Raw genomic sequence first — 26075 nt, 5'->3', positions numbered from 1 at the left:
TTATTTTGTGTGTATAACCTTGTAGGGGGAGTGTGTTGCCACTACACCAGGCCACTACTATAGGTGTTCAAGTATCAAAAGACAGAATATGAAAAAAACTGCTCAGCAAGAAGAATCTTTTTTTTCCCTAACACATTTCAGCACAGGGCCTTCATCAGGGTAATTTACAGAATGTGTAAAAAACCTATATGGTATACTCTACAAGAGGCTGAATGTTTATCTGTGTTTTAAAAATACACGTCTTTCTTAGGAACATATTGATCATATGAGTTGCTTGTTACAAAAGACTTAACAGAGTTTGAAGTTTCAATTCTTATCAAGTGGAATCAACCTGATTGGATCAAAACAGATTTGCCTCCCAGTATTTGCTCCTTTTTCTGATAGATGGCAGTTGTTCGCAGCCTCCCTGGGCATATGAAATGTTGATGTAATATTTCAGAAGCATGTTTTTGCCTCAGTTTCTTGCAGTGACGGTTTGAAATATCCCTGATGATGACTTTTATTCTTGAATTAGGGTAGCTCTTTTGTGTTTACCAATCACTGCCAAAGCACAAGAGCTGTAGATCTATTATCTATATCTCACACAGAACTGTCCTGACAAGGGAGATGCTAATAATTAATGACTTTTTTTGAAATCTCTTTCAAGATGCTCTAGGAAACTGCACGGGGGTGGGGGGATGAAAATGGTTTATGGAAAATGGAGCTTACAGCAAAAACTAAAATTCAGCCAATTTTTAGCTAGATAATCAAGTTGTTTAAAAAAAAAATAAGATTCACCAATAAACATCTCTGTGACCCATTTTGGGTTCCAGCTTATGATTGAAGAGACACCATAAAGAAGGGCTTTGTATCTAAAGAAGCCTTGCTTTAGCAGGGTTATGAGGCTAATATCAGTAATGGTAATGTCTACCTAACATGGCTAACCAGGCCCGGATTGGTTAATCGGGAGCACTGGGAGAATCAGCCATGGTACTGGGTTGAAAAAAAAATCATAGTTGAAATACAGTATATCATGGATGCTGTCCATAGGCTGCCTGCACTCTTTTTTTATTTATTTAGGTCTATTTTTTTTCTTGCAGCCCACTACAGAGTGGAGTCTGGTTAAAGTTGACTTCACTTTGAGACTTGAGAAAGCTTTGTAAAAAAGGGAAATTTGTGCTGAGAATTTTTTAAATGTGATTTAGTGTCAGAAGCAGAGCCAGTTGTGTGCAAGGCATAGCTGCTGTCAGTGTGGAAGGTACATCTAAGCTGTTGTACCACAGTATGTGAACAAGCAAACATGATCAGATTAGTTACAATATAACCACTTTCTGTGCCCATAGTGACCCATTATGCTTTTTATCATCAAAAGTAAGTTAGTAAATATACAAAGCCCATGACTGAAAGGGAAAAGAAAGTTATATAAAATATTATACAAAGGAAAATATAGATGATGGTGTCATTAGAAAGTGAAATACATTTATTTAATTCTTTTTGTCTTTTTATTTTATTTTATTTCAAGGTTTGGGTATGAACACATATTTGCGCAAAAAAACTAGATTCTGATATTTTTAAACATTGTTTTGTTGTAAAGATGTTAACTTTTTTTTAATAAATCTATTGTGAAGCAATACTTATTTGCACTTACTGTAATTGGAAATGGTGATAGTATACAAAAATACACTGAATTACAAAGCTATAGAGAACAGTGCACTATTGCATTATTTTAATATAGTCAAAGCGTGAAGTAGAGTGGGCCGGTCTAAGGCATGAATCTCCGGGGCTGAAAATGAGTCCCACTCTGGCCCTATGGCTAACCTACTGTAAAGATGCCCATTAATAGCCACTTGTCAATTACCTTTCCATGACATATATTTCCTTATCTTTAAGTATATATTCATGGGTGAATATAGTAATTAATGTGATGAAAATCAAGTCTATAAAGAAGTGAGAGTTTTTATACCAGGAAAATTTGAGATAACTATAATCTCATGCGGGACTTAAAGCGTAACTCTCGCCAAAATGCAACCTAGGGTCTTTTTGTGAATATACCCGAGTCAAACTTTCATTTAAAAGCATAATTAGGATGGAAACACCACTTTTAAGATTTACTGTATTCTCATTTTCAATACGTTAAATCTTAAAAGTGGCGTTTCCGTCCTAATTATGCTTTTAAACCCTAGGTTGCATTTTGCCGAGAGTTACGCTTTAAACAGTAGGTGCAAATTAATTTAGCTGAAAACAGTTTTGCCATTAAAGTCATTTGATTCCTGGAGGGACTGATGAAGTAGAGTGGATCAGACACTTGAGAGTGATGCAGCCTGGAGGACAGCAGAGAGATGAAACAGATGGAGGGAGAAGCAGACGAACAGGGACGACACTGATAGGAAGACAGAGGGGTAGTAAGGGACAGTTTGGTACACAGTGTGTGATCCCATGAGCTCAATATTCTCAGCAATTACACTGTACACACACTCACAAACATGCAAAGCTGGGGCCTTTGTACTCTAAGTAGAGGCCTGTTTCATAATGGATTTCGCAGGACATGGCCCCTGCCAGTCGGAGTATATTGAATTTCACTAGCACCAGCAACAACAGCTCCTATGTCACTGCTGTTCAGTACTGCAGTACAATAGAGCAGAACGTCGTCCATGTTGTCGGTCTCTCTGCGTGATCAGGACCATGTATTTTCTTTGTACTGCTGTAGGTGACATGTTTATCTTTTGTCTAATTCACACTGTAGTTTGCAACAAAGTGTGTGTGTGTGTGTGTGTGTGTGTGTGTGTGTGTGTGTGTGTGTGTGTGTGTGTGTGTGTGTGTGTGTGTGTGTGTGTGTGTGTGTGTGTGTGTGTGTGTGTGTGTGTGTGTGGCATCAGAGGAAGTGTCCAAATGTAATTGGAAATACATTTTCCATGGTCCCAAGTGTAGCTAGAAATAGTTCCTCTGTCGGTGTTTTATTCACCTGTACTTCTTCTGTTCCTATGAAGGTGTTTAAACAGTGAGTTTTTATTATATTATTTTATTTTATGATTTTTATAACACCAGACAAAATAGTGAAGTCAACTTTGATTCCATCATCCAACATACATCTCGTTTATGAATGTTTTTACGTTTGCTTCTGTATTTTATGAGATGCAGTACAAATTTATCAACTAAATGATGTCAGACTCATTACACATTTTTCTACTTTTCCATTTAAGGCAGACGGCTCTAAAATATTTAAACAACGGCCATAACTAATCAGAATAAATGATCAGTTAAATTATCATTACCACACATAGATCAAATAAGATGTAATTACTGACATACTGTAATGAGTACATTTGTGATTGATTCATAAGTTATGTTATGAATCATTTCACTAATATGTTAATTATTTGCATTATGTACTTAACTTCTTGCAGATGGCTCTCCCTCTTTGAAGTCATTACAGCTGCTCTCCATATCAGTTCTACAGTCAGTTTTTCTGCTCCTTGATTTGAACCTCTATTCTTTCTATTTATTTATTTTTTATTTTTTGTACCTGTAGTTTAGCATATATTGTGTACGCTTGCTCCATACTCAAGAGTTTGTTGTCCAGTAAATTGACAAAAAAAGTGTGTAGGTAAATTACGACGGTAAATTAAGAGAATAGTTACTTTTAAAATGACTTCATTTAATGTCAGATTCTGTAATGTGTTGCATGTAAAGGCTTTACATTAGAAACACTCTGTGGCATAATCAGTATCTCCTGTGTATTTGTGTGTGTTTTTCCAGACACTAGATGGCACTATGGATATAGAATCCCTGGGAAATCTTAGTGCCTCGCTCACCCTCTCTGCCTCTCACTCATACACACAAAATGACAAACATGATTTTGTTGGGATTATGTAAAGACGTTTGTTTGTTTTATAGAGGGAAATTAGAATCTGTAACCATCTATCTGTGTTTGTGTGTGTAGTGTGTGGTCAGGTGTATGTTTTTTTGTTTTTTTGTTTCCAATCTAACACCTGATGTCTATATTTGATTTCTTCTCTAATGTCATGAACATAACCACATCACAGTGTTTCTGGTTTAGTTCTGTCATCACGTAATACCTTCATTGTAATGTGCTCTAGAAACAGCTACACTTGTATTAAATGTTTTAATTCAGCAGTACTAATAAGCCCTTTTGGAATTTTATGTTTTAACTGGGTATGATATTATTGTGTGTGTGTGTGTGTGTGTGTGTGTGTGTGTGTGTGTGTGTGTGTGTGTGTGTGTGTGTGTGTGTGTGTGTGTGTGTGTGTGTGTGTGTGTGTGTGTGTGTGTGTGTGTGTGTGTGTGTGTGTGTGTGTGTGTGTGTGTGTGTGTGATTCCTTTTAAGCAGATTGTTCCTCAGCTCAGGGCTGTGCCTTATAAACATGCATTTTGTGTCATGCACTTAATCTGCTCCATGTTTGGAATTAGCCTTCCCTTCCACAGAGAGGATGCTCTCACCTCCACATCTCATCTCTGTTTTACTCTCCATGTATCTCTTTTCCATCTCTCCTGTGTTTTCTTCTCATTCTTTTACATATAAATCTTACTTTCTTTCCCAGTGCTATCCTCAATCATTGCCCCCTTCTCTTTTTTCCCCCTTCTCTCCCCCATATGATTCCCCTCAGCAATAATCAATGCAATCTAGCAGGCCCTGCCGTGATGAAGCTGTAAGCATTTTGAGCTTGAAAAAAAAACCCGGTGCCTGGCCAAAATGTTAACTGCATTGAAGAATCTATCAGATGAACAATTGCACTGGCTTATATGATGGAAAATGTGCATCTTTTGTGCTAAACACTGACTCGTGGTCAGAAGCATTTTCTCAGCAAGCTTAAATTTTGATAGTTAACAGGATTTGATTGCATGAAAATTGCACTAAAATTGCATCTAAAACCCACCTACAGTGTTTCTTTCAAATTTCGAGCAAATGTAGAGCAATTCGTTTTTCTTCACAAAGTAAAAGTGAAGCAGGCACACTAAAGGAAACATTGATTGGGAAAAACCATGGTATCCTTTTGCCAAATATCCAATTGCTATTCTATTGCTTATCCTCTTGTGATATGTGCGGGGACTGCATTCACAGAGGAAGACCCATGGCTTAGTAGGGTCGATGTAGTAGGGGTAGTGTGGTATAGTCTGCAACAACCTTCAATAACCTTATTTTGGCAGGATCTTATTTGTTTTTTCACCCCAAGAGATCATTACGATACAGATAACTAGGGATATTCCAGTCTGATACTTCGTATCTACATCAATCTAGCTAAACATATGGATCAGATGTCTGACACTTTGTTTAAAATTAAATATGAACTATTCACAAATATACATTGAAATGTTGTGTAAACTTGAGACCTGTTGAAATAAGTGGCAACACGTGATAACAACAATAACCACAACATCTGCCAGCTGTGCATGTGTATTTTCGGTTAAAAAAGTAATAAAGCAAAGTTGCTTTTTGGGAGTGTTGGAAGCTTCAACACTACAAACTTGATAAAATATAAATATCATGCAAATGAATATGATACACTTGTTTAAGCAACAAGTATGATGAGAAATGTCCTCCAGACAGCAATAACACCTACCTGATTACAGAGAGAAATGGGAAATTTATTATGGATGACCAACCCTTTTCCGTGGTTGAAAATGTTGTGTTTGAACTCTTAATTGGACATCTCAAGCCTCGCTACGCGCTGCCAAACCAACAGGCAACGGCTGGGCCACATCTGTTCAATTTAGTCAGTGGATTCCTTTTGAAACACTTGTATGTAAAATGTTGCTGAATTTAACAGCTGGCAAAAGATGGGGGCCTATACTGACTTTGTATCTTCGGCCACATGGAGGTTAACCTTTTTAGTTTGTGTTTTGTCAACTATTGCATGGACTGCCATGTATGTATTTCATTCCAGCTTTAAATATACCAGGGTTGTGTTCCACAATGCAATATAGTATAAGCAGTGATTACTAACCATGTGCTAAGTTGGATAACACCTGTGTGTTTTACCTGTGTAGTAAAACTGGGAACTGACTGTGTAATCGTGTGCTAAAACAGTCTCATAAGTATTTGCAACTTGTAGAACACAATGCACAAATGAATGCAGAGTGATTCGTATCTGTAAATCTGTGTTGTATCTGTGCCTCTAATTTGTGACTTGTGAAACACAATGCAGAAATGAATGCAGAGTGATTTGTATCCGCAAATGCGTATCTGTATCCGTGCGTCTCATATTTCATCATTTGTAAATTAACTTAGTATTTTTCAATGTGAATATATTTGTAAATCTCCTTCTATATGTGTGGGTACTTCTGAGACTGGTTTTCCGCGCTGTTGTTGTCAACACAATTCGTGTCTCAAGTTACGATCCCAGCACTCTTCAGTAGATGGCGCTAATGCAACACTTATGGATGCCAACCGCTGTTTCAGAGACAGTTGGCAGAAACTACTTGACGTTCCTCCGGGTAAGTTGATATTATTAGGACTTCATCAAATAAATTACATTTATGTTTTCATCATCATTGTTGCAGTGCATTTGCAATTTGCTTTATGTTATAGTGGCCGTGAGTTTGCTACATTTTGGAGCGTGCTAACGTTCACCTTCTTGTACAGCTTGAACAGCGATGCTAGCGAGCTAGTGAATATATTTGGTATCATATGAAACTAGACTAGACTAGATCTAAGGAATCCATTGATACCAACCATGTCATGGTTGTCCATAACAGGGATATATAAAATAAGGTTCCAAAGTTAAGCCATTTTCAAAGGAGTCTCTCTTATCTCAAGATATCAGAATAAAAATGGATTTATTATGTTTTACACTGTAGCTGTTGCCATAACTACAGATTTCAGATGATGTTGCAAGTTAAACTATAAAGAAAACAAATGTGACATTTGCTCGACATATTGTAACCATGTTTATTAGTACAGTAATTGCCCTGTACCGGGTTAAATACATGCTGCTCCTTTTATTCAAGATTAAATGTATGTGCAGTTGTACACCGTGATAAAAAATGATAGCCTAGTTTAAATCTAACACTGAATCTGCCGTGTTTTACAGATCTGACTGACCATTGATGAGTTGTACTTGGACCCACCAAACTCCTCTCACAGTATGAGAAACCATCAGGAGGAAGTTATTGCTTGATAGGTGTCATACTTCTCAACTGCTCAGAAACTAAAGTATCAACAGCTACTGTGAGGACTGTACTGTGTCCATAGACATTGATCAGGCTGTATGAAAGGGATTTTTGTTTCACAAAGTAACTGAGATTTTCACTTTAAGTTCGTTCATTATTGTCATATTTATGCTGTGAAATGTTTTTCAAGCTGCAGATTAGATGCAATACCCTTTCAAAAATACTTTAGTTTTATTTATATTGTCATCTGTCAAAACAATAAAGTTTAACTGTTAAACAAATGTTTTGTGTTGCTTACTGTCACTATTACCTGTCGTTAAGGATTACATTTGTATAGTCATGATGTTAAATGGACTTAGTGTTTGACCCTTCTACATGCATTAAATCAGACATATCACCTGCATAAACAGTGCAATTACAGTCTTTGTGAAAAATATGTTATATAACACTTAAGGAGCCTTGCTACTAAACTTAAAAATGACCAAACCCTGCTTAGAAATAAAGCACTTTATTCATATTCAATGAAATGGAAATTAGAAGTGTGTATACATAATGCACAGAGTAGCACTGCTGTGCTAAGCAAAAAGACCGTAACTCAATTTTGGTCGAAAATTTGTTATTGTCATTTTTGGAACATTAAAGATCTGCTTTATCATGTGGAAAAATATCTTGAGTCAATTTTATTGTTTTTGGGAGAAAATTGTGTGTTGTCTTTGCCGTAACTTCAAAAGCCGTAGAGAAGCCAAGGCAGAATACCGTAACATCAGTTACCATTCTTTGTCTTTGTTTCATGGCGCTTCAGAATGTTCAAATTGAGTTAAGGTACTCTGTAAATGCAATGCTCGTGCTGCACACACACACACACAGACACACACACAGCCACAGCAGAGCACGACGCTGACATGCAGCACATGTACCTTACTGGGAAAGATAGCACTACGCTCGTTACTGTAAGTAGGCTACAATAAAAGCTAAAAGTAAATGCGTATCAATACCCACTCACCTGTCTACAGGCATAAACATGTAGGAAGCGATATATTTCAATCTAATCTGTCTGGGCGCAGTCCACTCTCGTCCACCGCGCTGTTTACACAAACGCAGCATCTACTCTAAATAGCGACTTTTGACATACAGCTAAAACAAAAGCTGTTGGTTTGTAGTTTAACTGTTTCTTAGTTTGCCACAAATCTTGAAATTATGACACATTCTTGTAAACTAAATAAAACTCTGTGTGGATGGCAGAGTTTAGATAGTTCCATCACCTTATCGTGGTGGAGAGGTTTGTGTGTCTCTGTGAACCTGAGGGCTGTGTTGTCTGGAGCTTTGTGCTCCTGGTAGGGTCTCCCAAGGCAAAGTGGTCTCAGGTGAGGGGCCAGACAAAGAATGGTTCAAAAACCCTATGAGTGATCGAGGTAGAGATGGAGTGACCCTGCCCGGAGGAAGCCCGGGGCCCCCGTCTGGAGCCAGGCCCAGACGGCGGGCTCGTCTGCGAGCGCCTGGTGGCCGGGTTTGCCACGAAGCCCGGCCGGGCACAGCCCGAACAAGCTACGTGGCTCCCATCTCTCCAGCCCATGGGCCCACCACCTGTGGGAGGAACCGCTGGGGTTGGGTGCGCTGCCAAATGGGTGGCAGTGAAGGTCAGGGGCCTCGACGGACCAGACCCGGGCAGCAGACGCTGGCTCTGGGGACGTGGAACGTCACCTCTCTGTGGGGGAAGGAGCCGGAACTGGTGCGGGAGGTGGAGCGCTACCGGTTAGATCTGGTGGGGCTTACCTCTTCACGCACAGTCTCGGTTCTGGAACCGTACTCCTGGATAGGGGTTGGACTCTTTTCTTCTCCGGAGTTGCCCAGGGGTGTGGCGCCCGGGCGGGTGTGGGGATACTCACAAGCCCCGGCTAAGCGCCGCCACGTTGGAGTTTACCCGGTGGACGAGAGGGTCGCCTCCCCACGCCTGCGGGTTGTGGGGAAAACTCTGACTGTTGTTTGTGCATATGCACCAAACAGGAGTTCGGAGTATTCGGCCTTCTTGGAGACCTTGAGTGAAGTCCTGCATGGGGCGCCAGTGGGGGACTCCATTGTTCTGCTGGGGGACTTCAACACACACGTGGGCAATGATGGAGACACCTGGAGAGGCGTGATTGGGAGGAACGGCCTCCCTGATCTAAACCAGAGTGGTTGTTTGTTGTTGGACTTCTGTGCTAGTCATGGATTGTCTATAACGAACACCATGTTCGAACATAGGGATGCTCATAAGTGTACCTGGTACCAGAGCACCCTAGGCCAAAGGTCAATGATCGATTTCATAATTGTTTCATCTGATCTGAGGCCGTATGTTTTGGACTCTCGGGTGAAGAGAGGGGCGGACCTGTCAACCGATCACCATCTGGTGGTGAGTTGGGTCAGGGGGTGGGGGAAGACTCTGGACAGACCTGGTAAGCCCAAACGTGTAGTGCGGGTAAATTGGGAACATCTGGAGGAGGCCCCTGTCCGACAGACTTTCAACTCGCACCTCTGGCGGAGCTTTTCGTGCATCCCTGTGGAGGCTGGGGGCATTGAACACGAGTGGACAATGTTCAAAGTTTCCATTGCTGAAGCTGCGGCGAGGAGCTGTGGTCTTAGGGTCTTAGGTGCCTCAAGGGGCGGTAACCCACGAACACCGTGGTGGACACCGGTGGTCAGGGAAGCCGTCCGACTGAAGAAGGAGTCTTTCCGGGATATGTTATCCCGGAGGACTCGGAGGCAGTTGCAGGGCACGAAGGGCCCGAAGGGCTGCAGCCTCTGCCGTGAAAGAGGCAAAGCAGCGGGTGTGGGAGAAGTTTGGAGAAGACATGGAGAAGGACTTTCGGTCGGCACCAAAGTGCTTCTGGAAAACTGTTCGCCACCTCAGGAGGGGGAAGCGGGGAACCATCCAAGCTGTGTACAGTAAGGATGGGACACTGTTGACCTCAACTGACGAGGTAAGCGGGAGATTGGTCGGAGAATCGGCGCAGCGGGTGCGGTATTACATTCAATCTATCGCACCGTTGTGACGAAAAGAGAGCTGAGCCAGAAGGCAAAGCTCTTGATCTACCAGTCAGTTTTCGTTCCTACCCTCACCTATGTTCATGAAGGCTGGGTCATGACCGAAAGAACGAGGTCCAGGGTACAAGCGGCCGAAATGGGTTTCCTCAGGAGGGTGGCTGGCGTCTCCCTTAGAGATAGGGTGAGAAGCTCAGTCATCCGTGAGGAGCTCGGAGTAGAGCCGCTGCTCCTTTGCGTCGAAAGGAGCCAGTTTGAGGTGGTCCGGGCATCTGGTAAGGATGCCCCCTGGGCGCCTCCCTAGGGAGGTGTTCCAGGCACGTCCAGCTGGGAGGAGGCCTCGGGGAAGACCCAGGACTAGGTGGAGGGATTATATCTCCAACCTGGCCTGGGAACGCCTCGGGATCCCCCAGTCGGAGCTGGTTAATGTTGCTCGGTAAAGGGAAGTTTGGGGTCCCCTGCTGGAGCTGCTCCCCCCGCGACCCGACACCGGATAAGCGGACGAAGATGGATGGATGGATGGATGGATGTGTGGATGGCCCCTAAACTGCTGGCTAAAGTAGCCTAACCATCCTCTCTGCGGAGCATCTATGGATGTATTATAAGACCAAAACAAACCGACATGGCTACTTAATATGCACGTGAATGACGGCATCTTTATGTTCACGTCTTCATTGTTGCAATGAGTCTAAATTAGTCCCTCATATCCAAACAGAAGAACATGCTTTATATGCATTAAAACATCAAAACACTCTCATTCTTAATTCTGACATCTGTTAGAGAGAGTGTGAATCAATCATGTGACTGCCTCTGTGGTACTAGTATGAGTATAAAATACAGAAAAAAACATATTGACATATCATTTTCATATGATGTTGATAAATGTGAAGTCCTTTTTATCATAGTGAGTCCAATAGAGTTAATATTGCTTACATTTTAAGTAAAAGTTATCATTGTTATCATAACTTTGTGCTATAAAATAGAAGGTATTTTGCCTTGGTATGACCGATTGTCATTTTGTGGGCAATGCTAAGGCAGAATACAGTAACTTTCGAAAAAGGGTCAAAGGTCAAATTTGAGTTTAACATTTTTTTTGTAGATAGATTAATACAGGTATACAGTACAACATGTGAAAATTACAATATTATACATATGACTCAATTGTCAGGACATTAAGATAACTTTAAAGTCATTTTTCTCAGTTTCACACTCTGGTGAGTTAAGGTCTTTTGCCTTAGTAGGGCAGAGCAGATGTTAACTGTCCAGATCATGTCCTCCACCAGTCTAAAGGGTTTATTTTCTACTGAAGATGTGTCAGCTGGTAATGTAGGCTCTCAGGTCACAGAAGTAATCCTGTGGATACTGAATCTTTTCTGATGCTGCTTTGTTGTCTTCAGACCATCGCTTGGCAGAAGTATGGCTCCTGTCCCACAATACCTTCTTGAGGAGTCTTGTGGGTCCAGGTAAACCTCATCAAGCATCGGTCACATCTGTAAAACATGGCAGATTCAGTGATTAAACTATAATTTTTTCACGGTGTACAACTGCACATACATTTAGTTTTGAATAAAGGACTTATTCAAAGGACTCTTTGGAAATGGCTTAACTTTGGAACCTTATTTTATATATCCCTGTTATGGACAAGCATGATATGGTTGGTATCAATGGATTCCTTAGATCTTCTAGTTTCATATGATACCGAATATATTCACTAGCTCGCTAGCATCGCTGTTCAAGCTGTACAAGAAGGTGAACGTTAGCACGCTCCAAAATGTAGCAAACTCACTGCCGCTATAACAACATAAAGCAAATTGTAAATGCACTGCATCAATTTTGATGAAAACATAAATGTAATTTATTTGATGACAAAGTCCTAATAATATCAATTTATCCGGAGGAACATCAAGTAGTTTCTGAATATAAATCACTCTGCATTCATTTCTGCATTGTTTCACAAGTCACAAATTAGAGGCACAGATTTACAGATACGAATCACTCTGCATTCATTTGTGCATTGTGTTTTACAAGTTGCAAATACTTATGAGACTGTTTTAGCACCATAGTACAACAAACTGGGCATCCATCCTCCACTTGCCTGAACTGTCAGGTTTGGCCTTTCGTGACTTTTTCTCAAACAGAGCTAACAGATCAATCACAGAAGAAGCTCTATTAGCTTTAAACAAGCACACTGTTATCAACTCCAATGTTTATCCACACTAATTAGAGCACTTCATAGTCAAGAGAGTTGTCTGGCAGTGTGCGTGTCCGTGTCGGCATGTGTGTGTAGGCGATGATGCTCGTTAAGCCCACAACAAGGCCACTAGAACAACAGAGGGGCAGCTTATCCACTCTCCACAGAAAGAAGGAAAATCTGTTATGGATTTTTATTTTAGTCGATGACTCACAACTTTATACTTAGATTAGCAACAGAGAGGCTTATTGGTTAAGTGATTTATAAAGTCTCATACAGATGGCTATTAGAAGTGTGCTTGAGGCAGCTGCACTCTTCAAGGTGTCTTGGAGTAAAGTTGCCAGCCCAGCGATATTTTAAAGATGAGAATATTGGGAAAAAGGCCTTGGAGAAAAACTATGACACTGCAACTTCTCCCCTTCTAACAAGGATTGGAAATAGCATCTAATGTAAGGCTTCACTAGGTGTGATTTTTAATGCAAACACTGAATTAAATCCCGCCTAATAGAAAAGCCATAGATTAGATTAATGGAAACTTAAACATGAATTTGAAACAGCAGCAACAGCTAAACCCTTTTCTCATATTCACCCTTTCCAGAAAGCAAGGTGAATAAATGTAGGATTGTGCAGGCTGAAGTCCTTCAAAATTTCAAATTTCATAGATTTTTAATGTTTACTGCATCAATTGCAAAGTGTTGCGTTACCTGACTCAGCTTTTAGTCCAATCAATAGTTCTGATTATGAACAAATCTCTCCCAAATCCAGACCCTAGAGAACCAAGATTACACCCTGTGATCCCATCATTCTGTCTTTGAGATAGCACTATTCACACACAAGTAATAATTAGATTATTTTAGAAGACAGGTATTTGAATTAAATTCCATCAGGTAACCCTAGCTAGTAGTTTCCATATTCATAGTTATAGGAGAAAGACGTTTTTTTTAACCGTCATATAGTTTTAAATTGATTTTAAGTAAAGGGGTTGATGTTTTTGAGCCTAGTTGGTGCCTGTAGGACTCAGTGTTGTTACAATTCATTTACAGTAACGTAATCATGGTTTCATAGAAGATCTTCTAAAAATGGCTAAAATCTGAAGTAAGCTAAAACCATTGTACCTGCAGAGGAGATTAACTGACCCATTGCGTGATGTGGACGCCTGGTCAGGCTCTAAGAAGCAAAGACACATCTGTACTAATGGGAAGTAACATTTCCAACATGCTAGTCAGCCACATTGGCATGTTAAGATGAACAGCCCACTCTGAGCCACTGCTGTGAAAAAAGAACAGGCCTTCTGAGGAAATGAATGAAAACATGTTCTAATATTCTTTTATCCACTTTGTAGCCTATACACAATTTAGTCGTTCACTTTCAGCATTTAACTCAAAGTGGGCAGACGGTTCGAGTGATATATTTATTTCTAGGCATACAAGACAGCACTTTCTAAAAAGCAGCAGAGTTTGAATGAAATATTCATTTCCTATTCTGAAAGACCTCTTCAATATCTCTAGGTACTCTCTTGGTCTGTCCATAGGGTAATTTGGATGGGCAGAAGAGACTTTTTGTTGAAGCTGATATACAAAGGAGTGTGTGTGTGTTTGTGTTTGTGTAGTACCGGACTGTGCATTTTCCATGCATGCATTCACCAGATGCTTGTGCAAATACATTGGGCTTGGACATGCGTGTGAGTAACTACCACTTCAAATGTGTCGTACTTGTAGCTGAAGCCTTTTATAAAAGGCCCTTTGATAATGGATGTAAGATCTCCTGCTTGGGGTGTTTGGCTGCTCCCCTCATGCTGGAATGGACAGTCCATTTTTTCATGTCCATTCCTAGAGCCCTGGCAGCCCAGCTTCCCAACGCACCCTCAAAGAACATGAACAAAGGGCATATTCTGTCACAAGAGAGCGGAGGGGAGTGTGTGGGAGTGAGAGGACATTAAACTTGGAAGTGTAGAGACACTCATGCATGCATCCACTTGAATGGGCCTTGTGTGTCAGCGTCTTTTTGTCCATTTGTGTATGTGTTCCTGTGTCTGTCATGTGCATATGTGGCATCCCCTGACTCAAAGGGAATACCCACCAGATATTATGCCATTGATTTCTGTAAAACTTTCTGCACAAAGAACCCATTTCATGCTTGGCCCTTTAGAAGCTTATTCATCAAAAATGCAACTGGGTGGGTAACGGGTTGAATTGTGATAGATTCGCTAGGGGCTTTTTGTCCTTGGTTTGACTCATGGGAACCAGGTACACGTTGTTGTGACTTGTGAGTCTCATGTTTCTGGTGTCAGTCATGTCATTGTGTTAAATCCCACATTATGAACAGACCGTTTATGTCTTTTAAGTCATTGCAGGTCATTATAGCGTCAGTCTCTAAATGTCTCATGTCCCAAAGGGGTTTTTATTTTGCACCTTGGTCCTGACACTTCAGCTGAAACTGTCAATCTCTTCCAACTCAGTCGATACTCTCACTTACTCCCAGGCCACTTTGATGCCTTTGTTGAAACCACTACGTAAGTATTGAAGCATTTCTAATAACACTAAACTCTCAATACAGTAGCAATAGGAGTATTCACAATATTCACAAAAGAAATAACTTAAACTCTACTTGTGGCCTCTTGAGAAACGTTCTAAAATCTAGACAACCTGAAATTTAAAATATAAATACCGTAAATATTAAATCTGTTTAAAGGGACAATATTATCTGTAACTTTTATCTAACCTAATACCACCATGCTGGGATCCCAACTCTACTGGGCCAATTTCAACTGAACTTCTGTACGCATTTAAAGAAATGGGACACTAGTTAAAAATAGCTTTTCCACACAATTTATGCCTATCCTGAAAGCAATATTTCAGTACCACTTTTCCATTTCTGTTCCATTTACTGGATCCCCCTCTTTTTAAAAAATTAAATTTTGGTACGCTCTTTGGTATTTGGCACTCCAGAACCCTCTTCATCAGTGTCATGGCAGAATTGAAATTTAAGCTTGTTCTGAATTCATGTCATATATCCCAAAACCGTGACTCACGATTACAGCTAATTTAAAAACTAATTGAAAGAACAATACTTTTTGTGTGGCTGGGTTGGTTCAGTGGGTAGAGCAGGTGCACATATACTGAGAAGCTTATGCCTCGACGCAGAGATCCAGGGTTCGAGTCCAACCTGAGACGATTTCCTGCATGTCTTCCCTCTCTCTCTCCCCTTTCTCACCTAGCTGTCCTGTCAATTAAAGGCGGAAAAGCCCCCCCCTAAAAAAATCTTTAAAAATAAAATAAAGAACAATACTTTTCAATCTACTGCAGAAGTTCAGGTTGTGTTTTACAATTTAGATCAAATTATCCAAAGCATTGTGATGTGCATCATTGTCTACATGCATGGGTGCGAACACGCTGTCTCTCTCTTTCCTTGTGCCAGGGATTAACAGTAGCATTTTCACAACCCTGTCACGTTTTCTTTCTGCCTACATGTCCACACTGCTTGGCCTTCTTCTTTTCATCCATCACAAGACTCCATGCTTCATCTTGACCCTTCACGGGCTGCGTGCCCATGGATAAAGGGGGAAAATTACATTGAAATGAGCCTGAAAACATGTTCAAGCGCCGCTCCACAAAGTCAGATATTTGTAATCTTCTACTTGGTATTGTTCGGCACCGTAGCGCCCTCTCTTTTTCATCTCTCTTTTTTTGTCTCCCTTGTGCTTTTTTTTCGCAACAACACACCGTACATTTAAATGTGTGCCACTTGTGGCTGTGTGCCGTTTTGCTGGAGGTTGGAGTAAGTTGCTTGAATAGCTGTCGTGTTTCAAAAGAAGTGCAGAAAATGTTCAGTCCCCCCTACACCAGCGAGTGACTGTAAATTTTTCAAGGACACGCAGAACAGCATTCATATTCATGCTTGGTGATCAAATGTAAATGATTACCCATAGGATTATGGCAGCGGCAACATTTCCTCTCACTCCCAGATTTTAGGGCCCAATTTAGAACACTTTTTTCCTGGCTGTGCAGGACCACAGTTTGAACATCAAAGCCAGAGCGACACTGAGTTTTGGCTCAGTAAAATGTATTAGCAACAAGAGCTGATACAATTTTGTAGTTTACAGCTCATCTTCCCTGACTCAGAAAACTGGCCTTCTGTTATTACTGCTGTATTTGGTATTAGATTTATACATTTCCAAAGAGCACTTTCAAGATGCACAATACATGATGTTGAAATAACCTGTAAAATAAACAGTGCATCTCACAAGAAACCTACAAGAAGCTATTTACCATAACCGTTGGTTTGAGACTGGAAAACCAATTACATTGGCATGTACACACAAATCGAAGCAACATTCATTTAACTGGTGGCAATAGTATATAATAGTGGGACTGCACTGTATTGGGTCTTTAATCATTGATAAAACAGCTAAAGACAAGCTAATGAGGCTTTACTTATGGATTTGTCTTTGTTCAGTGAGTCTTCATCGCCTCTTCCTCTGTGATGACACAGTCAATGCTTTACTCTGCTGCAGCAACAAATCAATAACCGTCTGCCTGATCAAAGAGTGGGACACATCCCTAACACAACATCAGGCTACATATTAAATATTTAGATGGCACAGAGGAAGACAGTAGAGCAAGAACAGAGCAAAACAGAAGCTGCAGGAAGCACTGCAGAAGGAATGAGATGACTCCCACTCAGCAACCTTCTCCTTCTGGTGGGGTGTTTGACGTCAGCTCATACATGGGTTATAATATATATATATATATATATATATATATATATATATATATATATATATATATATATATATATATATATATAGGGATATTTGCTGTCTGTTACGTTCCACTTTTTCCTTTACTGTTTCCCTTTAAGAATATTTCCATCCTCCTATACTAACCCCTATTTTCCACCCTGCGCGTCTGGGCTGCATTCCGCAGCCATTTAAATCAAGCCACGGTGCGTCCCAGAAGCGTGCGTGAAGCAGCTCTCCGCTCTGCTAAAGATACGTGCCAGGTCTATTTTCACACAAGCTGCGGGCCGTTCGAATAGGGCAGGAAGTAAAACAGCGAGAGTATGAAGTCAGTTTACCAAAAGACACCCCCAAATATCGTACACAGAAAAAAAATAAGGACAACGCCAGAAAAGAGAAGGCATAGTTTAATTACAGGAGTGCTTGAAGTGAAAGGTAGATTCTAGTTTAATAAACACGTGATTGTTCTGCTAAGTACTTGAAGAGACAATATAATCTGCGCGTCGGGCAGCAAGACACTCTGAGACGCTCCTGGTGTGGTATGGCGCGTGGCGGAACAAAACCAGAACACAGCCGAAATGCAGCACAGACGCGCCTGGTGGAAAATCTGGGTTACTCTTCATCTCATTTACTAATGTTAGACAACTGTCCATCCCAGAAGTCATCCTTGCCCAAATATGACTCTCATGCTCAGTGTGATGATGGCTCACTAATGTGTCCTATGCTATTTTTATAAATAGCGCATGCACACATTGGAGTTTTTCATAAGATCAGAAAGAGGTGATTTATTTTGCTGCACAAAATTTGTCCTTTTCAAATATGAAGCTTATTAATAATGTAATAGAACCCAGCCAATGGTAGCATGTTGCATTCAGGCTATGCTTTCATCTGTGATGAGATACTGTTCCCTAGAGCTGTTTGCTCCCTTACTGCGGAATATAAACAATGAATCATTTCACACTACATTTACATGTCATAATTATTACATTGTGATACAAAAGTGTTTTTGATATGGTGACATGTCACATGTGTGGAAGATCAGCCAATGGCCTTTCTTCTGAGAGATACTATATGAAAACATGCTATAGTTCTGCGGCCCAGCAGTTATCAAGGCCGTTGCTTAATGCTCAGCTCTGAGTGGTATCTGACTATGTCAGCTCCGTCTCAATTATTATCCGACACAGCAGTAGAGGAAGAACAGCCAGTGGCTCAAAGATGCAGATCCAGCTGGGTTACCTGCTAAATAAAACATTGGCTGATCCAGCAACATTATCTGCTTAACACTTGTGGTGCTGCCAGTTTAACCATGCAGGTTCAGAATGAGTGGTTCAGAATGACACTGAATCATTTCTTTCAATGTGACATCGTGACTTCGCGTAAACATACACGCCACTTTCCTAAAGCCAAGTGGCGTGTTATCTGTACGCATTTTGAGCTATCCGTGTGTATATCTATGCTGTATACAGCGTAAACATACACGCCACTTTCTAAAGCCACGTGGTGTGTTATCGCGAGGCTATGTGTTATCGCGAGGCTACGGTTGGTTTTAACATCACACGCGGGGGAAAAGTAAAAAAGGTTGGGATTAGGAAAACAAGAACTGGGTTGGATTTAGGAAAAGAACAACTGGGTTGGGTTTAGGAAACGAAAAACGTGGTAAACCACACACGCGATCTCCTGGGTGAAAGTCCTGTGTTTTACCCATCCACCACCCCGACCAACCTCTCTACGCCTCTACGCGGATTTTCATGCTACTCGCTAAGGCGTCAACTCACACGCAAACGCAAGGTAATGTAAGTCAATGGAAGCCAAACGGCATTGATAAACATGCTGAAAAGTGACTGTGCATTTGTATGACAGCATACAAATTGGCGTGTCATACATACGCCACTTCATGAGATCAGTCTGTTTATTTAGGTTTAGTTTGGTATATGAGAGTAAAGATAAATTGTATAATAAGTATGTAATATAAATATAAAATGTAATATAAGTATAAGAAGTTGATGTTACTGACTGATGGTTTAATAGAATTTACAGGCTGCTGACAAAAAGTGACTTAGCTACCAGATTGTTATAAGGATGGATGTATTTAAGTCGTTTAAAATGGCATTTTACAGGCTTGAAAGATCAAAGCACAGAGGAAGACAGTTGAGATGAGATGCTGAAATTGTTTAATCAAATCAAAAGTCAGGGAAGTAATAATAGCCTTATAACATACAATCACAAACAAATACTTAAGATAATCAAACATTACCAACTGGTACAACCATAACTAATTGCTAGCAGCTAGTGTGCAGCTATTTGCACTGGAACTTGCTTTTTATAAGCATTTCTTTAAATTTCTGTGACATCTACTTCAATGTTGCACAGAAATGGTGGAACCCACCACAAACAATGAAAAAAAAAAAAAAACATGCCACCAGCATTTACAGAACATGAATACATTGAACAGTTATTGCCAGAAAAATAAGTATCACAATGTATCTTTATATGATCTTCTTAAAGAATATGGATTTATAATTCACACTGTGACTTGGTAAAGTCATGTTTTTATCTACTTCAGACTCAATTACTGTAACTCCCTCCTTTACTTGCATTAACCGAACCACTCTCTCACCTCAAACTAGCTAAGAACGCAGCTGGTAGGCTTCTCAGTGGTTTTAACCGACAACATCACATCACCCCACTCCTGGCTTCTCTCCATTGGGTCCCTGTTTGATTTAGAAATGATTTTAAGATTTTACTGATCACTTTTAAAGCAGGTCTGTGTCTGGCTCCAAGCTATAGTAGCTATATTAAGATAAGACATTGACCCCGTATGAGCCAGTTGGCAGCCTTAGATCTTCAGGTAGATCTTTAGATGGGTCTTCAGATCTTCGGTTGAGTCAAGATTTAAAGCTAAACGTGACCGTGATTTTGCCATCAGGGCCCCTCGACTTTGGAACGACCTGCCTGGGGAGATTTTTATAGACCTGCTTTTATGTGATTGTCTCTTTTTATCTTTTCATTTTTTATGGCTTTTTATTTTATTTATTCAAATTAATTGTATAGCTTTTACACTTTTTGTTTGCATATTTTTATTTGTTATGTTTTTTAATGTTTTTATTTTTTTATTTGTCTTCACTCTACTATGTTTTGTGTCCTTTGTCTTCTTGTTTCCATTTACCAAAATGTTATCTTGCTATTGTTGGGCCCCACTGTTTAGCTCTCTGTTGTTATATTGACCTCTGGATATCCTGCTTTTGCCTTGCTTTGTCTTTCAAAGCAGTTTGTTAAATATGTTTCCAAAGGTGCTTTATAAATAAAGTTATTACTATAATTGTTTACAGAAGTATTTTTTGTGCATTGAGTAATATGCCTGTTGAAATTAGACTCATTGGAAAAGCACTGATGCTTGATTCAAAAGCTGATGGAAGAAAATGTGCTCTGCAATAATGATGCCCCAGTGAGAGATCCAGCAGGGAGAGAGGAACAGCTGCTTGGTAGTAAGCCACTGTTGCTGTCTTTTTGGATGAACCACAGAAATAGGCGGAATATGCATATAATGCGTTGGGTGAAAAACAACACTTTGTTTGTGCTGCCTGATTACGCTTCTGTTTGTTCCAAGGAGGTCCTCTGCACATGACTGAAGCATCAGATCCTGATAGGATCTGTCACATGTATTATTATCTGATTGTTGAAAAAGGTACAGTACAGAAGTGTGCCTATGCAGTAAGATAATCTGTGGTGTAGGTAGTGTGTTTGTGAAGCATTTTTAGATCCAATTTAGCGTTGAAGCTGCTCTCCCAACTGATTCCTCAAAGTCATTCTGTACTGCTCTAAGAGTGAATAACAAATACGGCAGAGGATTTTCTCATCAGTACTAATAGTGTGTGTACAGAAACCTAAAATGGGAATTATTCTCTACAAATTTAGATCAAGGCTGTCATTACTTGTCATATGTCATAGTTGTTGACTTTGTCAGGGCACCTTGCTGCTAATAAAATAAAAGCCAGGCAAATGACAACACTACGAAAGGGTTACTACAGTTCTGCTGCTGTGTGGCTGAATACAGCAATGCTAACAGATTTTGAGCCTGACTTTGAGCCAACTCTGTAAAGTTGGAGGTTCTTAGTTAAAAGGCAAGCCCTCTCCTCTGAGTACAGATGCTACAGAGAGCTTTGGAGCTGATAATTAAAAGTGCATCCAACTGAGGAAAAAAGTCGACAGTCATTAAGGTGAGAGGTTCAGCCTTATTGAACAGTCTACATAGGGACTGAGACCCGGCCGTAGCTGGCGCCCCGTTACAGAGAGCTTGGTTAGGAGCCACAAGTGCACACCACAGTCCAAGTTCATTAAATCACTGAGTCCATCTCATTAATTTCATAATGCTAAACTTGTTATGTAATTTAGTGCAAATGTCAAACTGAATTGCCATGTGCTCACTCACGTGCGGTGCCACATTTTCAAAATTGCACAGGATGAGATGCTGACCATCAGCAATGCGTGTTACTACAGCTATAAGACAGATATTTTTTCATGCATGCCCAGACACATATAAATAACTTTTGCTAAATTTTTTGTAATCTTCGGTTCCAAAGAAAATTAGGCTCTAGAGGCTTGTGAATCACTCTCTAAGGTAATTCATCAGTGTGAATGAGCACCCAACAATCACTTCACAACATTGCATTGCGTTAATATAGGCCTATAAATTCCGTCACCATTGTTCATGATAATATGTATGAGAGCGTTGTTTGTGTCAAGACAAGACAGGAGGAGATGTCTTGTAATTGCATTTAAGCATTTTCTCTACAAAATAAACATTAAGTTCTGTGATAAATTGAGACCAACCTAATGTCACTAATAATCTATTTATGCCAGCGGGAAATGAAGGAGAATTCCACCTGTTATTTGTAGATAGAACATGTAGTTTGTAATTCCATAAAACTGTAACGGAATGCAGTAAATCAGCAAAACGCTGGTGTCCTCTATGAATGAATAAATACATAATAGTCCATTATAGTGTTGGTCATTACTTTAGTGAACAATGTACACCGCCCTTGTGTTACAGGCCCGATTAAACAAAAAATACACTGTAGTGGTTTTCACGCTTTTAAACTTTTCTCACGCTGGGAAAAAATGCTGATGGTTGACGTACAATGTTTGTATTCTGCTGCAAGTGAGGTCATATCAGGAAACGCGGCGAGGATGTGTGAGTTTCCCTGGCAATACAAAGTGACTCCTGTGTGTTTTGGTGTAGCTGATAATGAGCACAAATGTGTGTGTGTGTGTGTGTGCGTGTGCGTGTGTGTGTGCGTGTGCGTGTGTGTGCGTGTGCATGCGTGCGTGTGAGAGAGTGTGTGCTGAGCTACTGTAATTCTGGAAGAGGCAACCAACGCCCTTCCTCATAAAGCACTCGCCCCAAGACAGAAAAGTTCTGTTTACCAAAACTATTTCTAACTTTTGACATTGTGTCATTAAAAACAAAGATGCGACCAGCATGGTGGCTGGTGAAGCAAGAAAGTCACATAAGTGCCTATTTTGAGGAATATTGATACTGTTTGTAGCTTTTTGTCAGTTCTGTTTCATCAAAGCTTTGACAGTTAATTTACTCTCTCAAAAATGCAAGATGCCCCACCGGAGGTTGAGCTGACTGAGCACAGCGACAGCCTTTGTTCAGGCCGGATAATTGAATATAGTGAACTAGTCATCACTCTTGTCTTTCGTGTTTTTATTTGAGCCAAACTGTGTCAGCGCTGTTCAAAACTCATTAGCCTGTGTGCATTGCACCACTGACATTTATCTGTGCGTGATACTCCCTTTTGGCATTTTAATAGTTGATTTGTAACGGCCTCGAGAACAGAGTCATTTTAATTTCATCAAGACAGATTGGGTGTTAGTGGAATATTGGATGGTATTTGTCAAGTATTAAGTAGACCAGAGAGTGGTCACCTCAAGCCCCTACAGCAGCTAGAAGATCGTGGTTTGGAAAACGTCAGACAGCTAATGTCACGGTGCATTAATGCAATTTGTGCTGCTGCAGAGTAGCCAACAGTAGAGGACTGTTGTTGTACTGGGCAGATCCCAGTGGCCAACAACAGGAAATTGTGGTTGTGAGTACTGGAGAAGAAAAAGAATGCTTAGCTGACTTTTCATTAAGTTATGATTAAAATATATACAGTTTTATATATATATATATATATATATATATATATATATATATATATATATATATATATACATTACACAATCAGTGCTATAAAGTGTCTGTTGACTAGTCTAAATGGAGTTATTCTTGTCTGTACTTAGTCCTTAAAGCTATATACTTTCACCATGGACTCTATAAATACACCTGACTTAAAGGAACACGCCGACTTATTGGGAATTTAGCTTATTCGGAGAAGTAGGATTGCTGGAACCATTCACCTGCATGTTCTGTGCTGGCCTGATGCTGCTGGAGCCGTCAGACAGCATTACAGCATGCATGGAGATGAGAAGGGTATGTATCGACTTGTCTAACTCTGGGGGTTACGGTGAATAAGCTAAATTCCCAATAAGTCGGCGTGTTCCTTTAACTTGGTAAAAAGTTTTGACATACACACAGTATCAGGATCAGAGAGATCTCATTCTCAAACACGCTCTTGAAATTTTATGGTAACGTCTTATCTGTTTGCCATACCAGATTGTGGTCGGAACGGCCTTTTGTCCACATCAAAGGCTTGTTGCTGCTCAACACATTTTAACTTTATTTTTCTCACAATCATCACCGGCTAAAGTGAAAAAAAAAAACAATTTTCTGACACCAATTTAGAGTTTTATTTTTGAAGCAGTGAATCTGCCAGACTACCTTGACAAGATGTAGAAGAAAATGTGCATTATTTTTATCGCCTCAATTATTAACATCTGAGCTTTTAACCAATCTCTTCACTTTGTGTCTAAGGCTACGCTCCCAATTATCTCATTTATCCACTTCTGTCTCTAAGGTTTTTCTCAGCAGGGAAAGAAGCAAATGTATCAAAAAGCCGAACTGTGATGTCTGATGGTACAGGGTACTCTCATCAAAGTGAAATCACAGTCTGTCTGGTAAAAAACAGAGTATATTTAGGACCTGTGAGTTAGGGAAATAATATCATAGTTATTTATATTCACAGGTTGGATATTTTTCTCTGGGTGTCCTCCTGAATATCTTCCTTTTCTGACTCCTACAAGAAGAGAATTGTGGGTTGGAAACCGTTTTTGTAGCAGTTTCAAACTAAAGTAAAAGAGGGCGAGAAAAGAAAGTGGAAGTAGGGAGAGATAAACGTGTGAGAAAGCCTTGTTGTTATGTTGTTCACAAGTTGATGACAACATGTTTCCAAGTTACACGCAGTATTTTCCTATGAAGTCACAGGGACCTCTTTGGCATCACCAGCCCTAATGATGTATGAATGTGCTGACCCCAGGTTTTCACTGCCACACCTGTTTCTATTCCGAGGATCCAAATGTTCCACTCAGAGTAAAGAGTTTCCTTTTGTAAAAATAGTGTTAAGAATAAAGGATGCATTTATTTTTTACATTGTTAGTTAGATGTCCCTAAATCCATCAGTCTGTGTTGTGTTTTGGGGGTTTCTTATGGGGGGTGCTGTGGGAGTATGAGGCTCCGGGGTATATGATCCATTGGGTCCTTATATAACCGGAGTGAGAGCTGTGTCTGTATCCTCAGCAAGAAGTTATTGGGTGTTGCATTCAGCCAGGGTTGTCTTTTGTCACCAATTTGCTTTGAGATCTTCATGGACAAGATCTCAAGGCGCACCCAGGAGCAGGAGAGTGTCTGGTTTGGGGACCTCAGAATCACTTCTCTGCTCTTTGCAGATGATGTGGTTCTGCTTTATCAGATGTGACCTCCAGCACACACTGGGGCAGTTTGCAGCCAGCTTCCAGTTGAAGTGGTTCAGCCTTCTGATCAGGATGCCTCCTGGGTGCGCTTTGGAGGTTTTCCTGGCATGTCCAACTGGTTGAGGATCCTAGGGTAGACCCAGAAAACGATGGAGGAATTATTTATCTCATCTGCCTTGAGGAGCCTGAAGCCGTTGTTAGGGAGAGGGACATGTGGGCCCAGATAAACAGCAGATGGATGGAAGACATCAATCAGCAATGCATTCCAGGAGTTACTTTGTAATGCTTTAAATTACCATATAGATTGTAAAGTAGAAAGGGTTTCTCATAAATATTTTGAACATGTCACAGAATCAACCCATTTAACCTGGGTCCAGTTCTGACATTGCAGTGATGGCAATCTTTGATCAAATTGGTACATGTGGGCTCGCCACATATATTTAACCGTTTTTTTCATATGAACTCAGGACAGTGTCGGGAGAATCAGGTCCAGACATTGTCTGAAATTTCCTTTTCACACATGTAAAACACAACAGGAAATATTGTCCGTGTAAAACGCGTTGTCACTTACTGGAAAAACTCATAGTTTTATACTTTTGGTTTGGGCGAAGGGTGGCTCCTGAGTAGAGCATGTAGGAGGCAGGATATGACGCGGATTACACAGCGGTCATATAGCCGGTTTGTAATTTGGTCATAACAACCGAGTCTCTTGCCTCTCTTTGAATTTGTCTGACGATCGGCCCAAATCTCTTTGTGTTTTTCTCCACCTTCGGATATTTGTTTTCTTCTGGTTTTGCTCCAGCATCATGATAGAAATGTCATCAACATGCCCACTTGCTCATTGTGAATTCTCTGGACAGTGACCTGCTATATTCACACAGGCTCAATTGGACATTACACAGACTTTGCACAAGGGAGCAGGCAGGTAAAGTCTGTTTAATGTCTGGTCCAAATGATTTTGAACGTGAATGGTGAATGTCACTTGACTTCAGGGCATTATTTGACAAACCATTTTATGGGTTTCTTATAAGAGGTTGAACGTTAAAGTAAAACTTGGAACCTAGTCATTATCATAATTCTCAAAGACAAAACTAAAACTACTCTAAATGCTGTCTCCTGTATACTAAAAGTGTTTGCAAGGTAGAAACACATATTGTATTTTTCTAA

The 26075-nt window shown here is 40.4% G+C and overlaps 1 protein-coding gene across 1 annotated transcript in view; it reads left to right on the top strand.

Annotated features, from left to right (window-relative positions):
• mid2 (midline 2) overlaps positions 1 to 26075 on the top strand; it is a 175405-nt gene that overhangs the window by 11491 nt on the left and 137839 nt on the right. The window lies entirely within an intron of this gene.

Source organism: Perca flavescens, chromosome 10, assembly GCF_004354835.1.
Source record: "Perca flavescens isolate YP-PL-M2 chromosome 10, PFLA_1.0, whole genome shotgun sequence".
Classification (NCBI taxonomy): Eukaryota; Metazoa; Chordata; class Actinopteri; order Perciformes; family Percidae; genus Perca; species Perca flavescens.
Note: the sequence above shows the minus strand (reverse complement) of the source record. Positions and strands in the feature narration are given on the sequence as shown.